The following is a 7,053-nucleotide window of genomic DNA, read 5'->3' on the forward strand; positions in this document are numbered from 1 at the left end:
ATCCCTCCTCCTGAACTCGGTTCAAAAAACCGTAATATCAGAGGAGGTGGGGAAACGTGTAAAATCGTTTTGGGCCATGGGCTATGAGCGAACACGTCCACCCCCAGCGTTGGTTCGTCTCATGGGCTCCGTGAAGCCCATAGTTGACACTGAGCATTTCCTCGTGTCGCAAACAGGTCCACAGCCGCTTTGCCAAATTCCTGCCATGTCTGGGTCATCAGACCGAGGTGGAGGGTCCACGCCCCGTGACGCGGACCGCCCCTGGACATCACATCTGCTTCTTGTACAGAACACCGGGGATGTACACTGCTCTGATGGAGAGCAGATTTTCGTGTGCCCTGCACAGTACTTTCCTCGCAATGTGTAACATTTGGGCTGCGTTGATTCTGCAGCACAGGAGCAAAGTGTTAAATCACATTCATAACCGTGTTGCTCCTGCCGAGAGCGAGATACGTTACGGGACTCGTACAGCGATCTCACGTTTATGATGACGTGAGTGGCGAGCGCTGAGAAGCTGCGTACGTGCCTTCGTAACACAGCGCCGTATGGGTGAAGGCTGCTCGCACCACGGGAGCTCATGTTGGCACCGCTTCGTGAGGGGTGTGCAGCTTGGGCTGAAAAAACGAGTTATTCCTCTGAGACTCGTTGTGTGGGCCACATTCACTTATGACTGTTGTGTCATGCGGGCATCTCACCTTGTTTGGAGCGACAGTGATTGAAAACAACCTTTAAAAGGCCACTGGCTCATTCGTGTGTGGGGGGGTGATGGAGCCGCTGTCAGGTCATCCGAGCTGACTGACTGAAAGACACTTTCATCATAAAATGATGTTTTATTTCCACATTCGTGTCATCTGCACACACATCCAGCAAACCATCATTGAGTCATCTCCCCCTGAGCTCTGCGGTTTGTTGTCCTAGGGCGCCACCTGTTGGCGATCTCCGGGAAAAGATGAACTTCCGGATGCCGGGGATGTCTGACGGGCGGGGTTGGCGTAGCAGAGTGGGGAGGCGTTGTGTAGCCATGGAACGTCTTGAAAGTGATCCCTCGTTGATGAGGGCCCTCTAACAAAAAGCTTTCTGCAGCTCATCCGAGAGGGAGGTGGAGTGATGGGCCAGGTGAACCTCTGGGAAACCTCGTCCTCCGGCTGCGATGCGAGACTGGCAGACATCAAAGAGGCGCACCGGTTGAGGATAACGTCAGCTGTCTTGTAGAGGAAACGTACGTCTCCTCTCGCCTCTGAACGTTGTACGCCAACAGCGTAACGTGCTGTTCGCTGCGGCCGCCTGGAACGCACGCTGGTGAGCTCGGTTGGAGAGCAATGTTACCGTCTGGTTATGCTTATCCGGAGGCGCAGGACGCTGGTCCAACCTGGACATCTTTTCTCTGAAAAAGCCTCCATCAAGGCTCAGCTCCAGGGGGGCACTGAGGGAATTTCCGCTCGGTGAAACACTTCCACTCTGGTGATGGGCGCAGATGTGGGAACCGGCGCCCTATTCTACCAGGACCGGCTGCAGCCTAGTCCCAGTAGGATGTCACCACTGGGGAAACGAGGCCAGATGGGGTCAGGACGGCGAGCCGTAGTGGAGCCCAGAAACCCGAATATTCTGCAAAATTCTCTCAAGAAATCATCATATGGAACAGAGTCCAAATCATGAGACAGTAGGAAGGAGTTGGCCCACCTTAGTGCTTCGCCCTTGAGTTGGCTGACAAAGAAAGTGATCTTAGAAACGCTGGATGTGTACAGTTGGGGAGCTCCCTTAAAGGCTAACTTGCATTGAAGAAGAAAACCTCCACAATGCTCAGGATCTCCAGAAAAGAACTCGGAGGGTTTTACCACCAATTGCTGAGCCGTGGGGTTGCTCTCAGGGATAAGGTCGGTAACACCAGACTCTTGGGGAACAACAAGTGATGCAGAGGATGAAAGTCTTTGATTAATTGAGAACACCATGCCTCCTAATTCTTGCATGTTAGACTGAGTGGTTTGCTGTTGCAACAAGAGTCGGTCAAGCATGCTTTCTAGTTTGTCAATTCGCTCTCCCTGAGAAGTGGACGGAGCTTGCTCTCTCCTGGTCTTGTTCTGGGTCTTGCTTGGCTGGAGCTATTCTGTAATGATTTTGGGAAACCCGGATTGGTATGAGACCCGGAACGAGACAAGACTACACAAGGTAAAAGCTTAACAGTGTTTATTATGTAGAAGTGCAAATTTACAAGTGGTCCTCTGGAGCCCCCGGGAAACAAGGAGAAGGTCAGGTGGATTGAAGTGAAGGTTGAATCTCACAGCTGATCGTGTTATATTTTCTCTTACAGGTTTGATGGTTCGGGGAGAGCACCAAGGTGAATCCAAATGGGTCCAGAGAGAGAGATATGAATTGGCACGGCAGGCAAGTGGTTGGAGGACCAGGCACGAGGACGAGGAACAGAACGGAGACAAACCAGGACCTGAAGGAATCCAAGGAGGTAAGATGACTGGGAACACAGAGAACAAGATAAATAATTTAAAAAATTTAAATCTGGTCCTCTGGACATTAAAAAAAACAAAAAACAAAGCAAAACAACAAAAAAATGTAGAAACGTTTCGTCCCTCATCCGAGAGACTTCCTCAGTCTGAGGAGCTGTATTCAGCTCAGTCTCTTAAATAGCACCTTCTCAGAGTGGATCAACCAGTTTTGCTGCTGACAACCAAAACCAGCTGATCACATGCTCAAAGAGGACCATCAGCCTAACAATGGATCATTAGCACACTGAAGGCTGTTTACTATTCACAGAGGGCTGAGTGATACTAGCAATCACAGCATTGTAAGAGGAATTGAACACGTAGGCCTCCACCCCTGGTTAATGATGGACGGTTTCTTTTCACAAAGATGACCTCCTTTACTCCTCTCTCAAACAATCGTTCCTCTCTATCCAGGATGTGCACATCTTCATCCCTGAAAGAGTGACCGCTGGCCTGGAGATGAGTGTAGACCGCAGAGTCCTGGCCTGATGATGTTGATCTTCTGTGCTGGGCCATCCTTTTGGCCAGTGGCTGTTTTGTTTCCCCGATGTAAGACTGATCACAGCCCTCCTGACACTGAACAGCATACACAACATTACTCTGATTGTGCCGGGGGACTGGATCTTTGAGATGAACCAGTCTTTGCCGTAATGTATTTTGGGGTTTAAAAGCCACTGGGACGCTATGTTTAGAAAATAAACGTCTCAGTTTCTCTGATACTCCCTCAACATATGGAATGACCACTGGTCTGGGTCTGGGTTCCTCCTTTACACCTGTTGGCTGACTGGAGTCCTGTTTGGGTTTCTTCTCTGCTTTTAGGAAGGCCCAGTTAGGATATCCACATTGCTCTAGAGCCTGTCTTGTGTGGGATTTCTCCTTCTGCCTGGCTCCTGAACTAGTGGGGACGCTGTCTGCTCTGTGATACAGAGTCCTGATGACTCCTAACTTGTGCTCCAAAGGGTGATGGGAGTCAAACTGCAAATACTGGTCTGTGTGGGTGGGTTTGCGGTACACCTCAGTTTGCAAATGTCCTCTATCAGAGACTGAGACCTCACAGTCCAAGAAAGCCAACTTGCCATTTTGTTCATCTTCTCGTGTGAACTTGATGTATTTATCCACAGAGTTGATGTGGTCAGTAAAATGTTGGACTTCCTGAGATTCAATTTTAACCCAGGTGTCGTCAACATACCTGAATCAATGACTTGGTGGTGTCCCTGAAAAGGACGTCAAGGCTCTCTTTTCTACCTCCTCCATGTACAGGTTGGCAACAATAGGAGAAACTGGAGACCCCATAGCACACCCATGTTTCTGCCTATAATATTGCTCCCCATATGTGAAGTAGGTTGACTGCAGGCATAGTTTCAAGAGTTGACACAGTTGTTCTGTGGAAACCCTAGCCCTAACCCTAACCAAATCACAACAAAAGTTGTCTCAGGGCATTTTACAGGAACATTCACATACATAAATGCTAATTAGTAAAGTTCTCTATCTAAGGAATCCAGCAGACAAGTTGAATCTTGGCTTGGTTGCAGTCTCCCATACTGAGCAAGCACAGTGGCAACAGTGGAAAGAAAAACTCCCTTTTAAAAGGAAGAAACCTCCAGCAGAACCAGGCTTAGGACAAGTGGCCATCTGCTTTGACCGGCTGGTTGAGAGGACAGGAAGGAGAGACAGACGAACACAGAATGGTAGGTCCAGGTATAGGTCCAGGTCCAGATATAGGTCCAGGTCCAGATATGGGTCCAGGTGTATCTGAAAGACAAAAAAAAAACATGTTAAGGATAGAAAAAATAATTACAAAAACAAAACAGGTTGAGCAGAGTAAGTAAAGACAGTAGCAGAGTGAAAATTGTGGTCAGTTTGTCCTCCAGCAGTCTAAGCCTATAGCAGCATAACTAAAGGACAGCTCAGGAAACCCAAGCCGACCCTAACTATAGGATTTAGCAAAAAGGCAAGTCTTAAGTCTAGTTTTAAAACTGGATAATGTGTCAGCCTCACGGACAGAGATTGGAAGTTGGTTTCACAAGAGAGCAGCCTGATAACTGAAAGATCTGCCTCCCATTCTGTTTTTGTAAATTCTAGGAACCACGAGTAAACCTGCAGCCTGAGAGCGAAGTGCTCTGTTAGGAAAATATGGAACAATAAGATCTGTAATATAAGATGGAGACAGGTTGTTGAGAGCTTTGTAGGGTAGAAGAAAGATTTTGAAATCTATTCTGGATTTGACAGGGAGCCAATGGAGAGAAACTAAAACTGGAGAAATATGATCTCTCCCAGTAACTCCAGTAAAGACTCTGGCAGCAGCATTTTGGATCAACTGAATATGTTTTAAAGAAGTATTTGGACATCCAGATAATAAACCATTGCAATAGTCCAGTCTAGACGTGACAAATGCATGGACCAGTTTTTCCGCATCATTTTTAGATCAGATGTTTCTAATGTTAGTGATATTACGCAGGTGGAAGAAGGAGGTCTAGTAACGTTTTTAATGTGGGGGATAAAAGACATGTCCTGATCAAAAATAACACCAAGATTTTTAACATTAGAGCTGGAGGACAGATTAATGCCATCTAAGGAGGGAGAAAGACTGAAAAATTCATTCCTAAGGGGCTCAGGTCCAAAAACCAAAACCTCAGTCTTGTCTGTGTTCAACAGGAGAAAATTAAGAGTCATCCAGGTTTTTATGTCTTTAAGACATGCTTGTAGTCTAAGTAGCTGATTGGATTCATTGGGTTTAATGGACAAATATAATTGTGTGTCATCAGCATAACAATGAAAATGTATCCCATGTTGTTTAATAATTTTACCTAATGGAAACATACAGTATATAAAGTAAAGAGTATTAGCCCAAGCACTGAGCCCTGAGGAACTCCATGACTAACTTTGGTGTATGAAGAAGAGTTATTATTTACATTCACAAACTGGAATCTCCATCCATCCATCCATCCATCCATTTTCTTCCGCTTATCCGGGGTCGGGTCGCGGGGGTAGCAGCCTAAGTAGGGAGGCCCAGACTTCCCTCTCCCCAGCCACTTGGGCCAGCTCTTCCGGGGGAATCCCGAGGCGTTCCCAGGCCAGCCGAGAAACATAGTCCCTCCAGCGTGTCCTGGGTCTTCCTCTGGGCCTCCTTCCGGTGGGACGTGTCCGGAACACCTCACCAGGGAGGCGTCCAGAAGGCATCCTAAACAGATGCCCAAGCCACCTCAACTGGCTCCTCTCGACGTGGAGAAGCAGCGGCTCTACTCCGAGTCCCTCCCGGATGATCGAGCTTCTCACCCTGTCTCTAAGGGAGAGCCCAGACACCCTGCGGAGAAAACTCCTTTCGGCCGCTTGTATCCGAGATCTCATTCTTTCGGTCACAACCCAAAGCTCGTGACCATAGATGAGGGTGGGAACGTAGATCGATCTGTAAATTGAGAGCTTCGCCTTTTGACTCAGCTCTCTCTTCACCACGACAGACCTGTACAGCGCCCGCTTCACTGCAGATGCTGCACCTATCCGCCTATCGATCTCATGCTCCATTTTTCCCTCATTCGTGAACAAGACCCCAAGATACTTGAACTCCTCCACTTGGGGTAGGACCTCCTCCCTGACCCGGAGAGGGCACTCTACCCTTTTCCGGCTCAAGACCATGGCCTCGGATTTGGAGGAACTGATCTTCATCCCGGCCGCATCGCATTCGGCTGCGAACCGCTCCAGCGAAAGCTGTAGATCACGATCTGATGAAGCCAATAAGACCACATCATCTGCAAAAAGCAGAGACGCAATCCTAAGGCCACCAAAACGGATCCCCTCAACACCTTGGCTGCGCCTAGAAATTCTGTCCATAAAAGTTATGAACAGAATCGGTGACAAAGGGCAACCTTGGCGGAGTCCAACTCTCACCGGGAACAAGCCCGACTTACTGCCGGCGATGCGGACCAGGCTCTGACACCGGTCAGACAGGGACCTAACAGCCTGTATCAAAGGGCCCGGTACCCCATACTCCCAGAGTACCCCCCACAGGGCCCCCCGAGGGACACGGTCGAACGCCTTCTCCAAGTCCACAAAGCACATGTAGACTGGTTGGGCAAACTCCCACGCACCCTCCAGGACCCTGCTGAGAGTGTAGAGCTGGTCCAGTGTTCCAAGGCCAGGACAAAAACCGCACTGTTCCTCCTGAATCTGAGGTTCGACTATCCGACGGACCCTCCTCTCCAGAACCCCCGAATAGACCTTACCAGGGAGGCTTAAGAGCGTGATTCCCCTGTAGTTGGAACACACTCTTCGGTCCCCCTTTTTGAATAGGGGGACCACCACCCCGGTCTGCCAATCCAGGGGAACTTCCCCCGATGTCCACGCAATATTGCAGAGTCGCGTAAGCCAACACGACCCTACAACCCCCTTCCTTGACTTTTGTTATTATTTCCTTGACTTTTGACACAACGTGATCTGATTTAGTATTTCATTGTTTCTAATTGTTTTTGGTTTTATATTTTTATTCCATGTGCTGTAAATATATCTTGCTACTTTTTATATGATGATGTGATATTTTTGTTAAGCACTTTGGTAACAGTTT

The sequence above is a fragment of the Nematolebias whitei genome, chromosome 10, assembly GCF_014905685.2.
Source record: "Nematolebias whitei isolate Nwh7 chromosome 10, NemWhi1, whole genome shotgun sequence".
Classification (NCBI taxonomy): domain Eukaryota; kingdom Metazoa; phylum Chordata; class Actinopteri; order Cyprinodontiformes; family Rivulidae; genus Nematolebias; species Nematolebias whitei.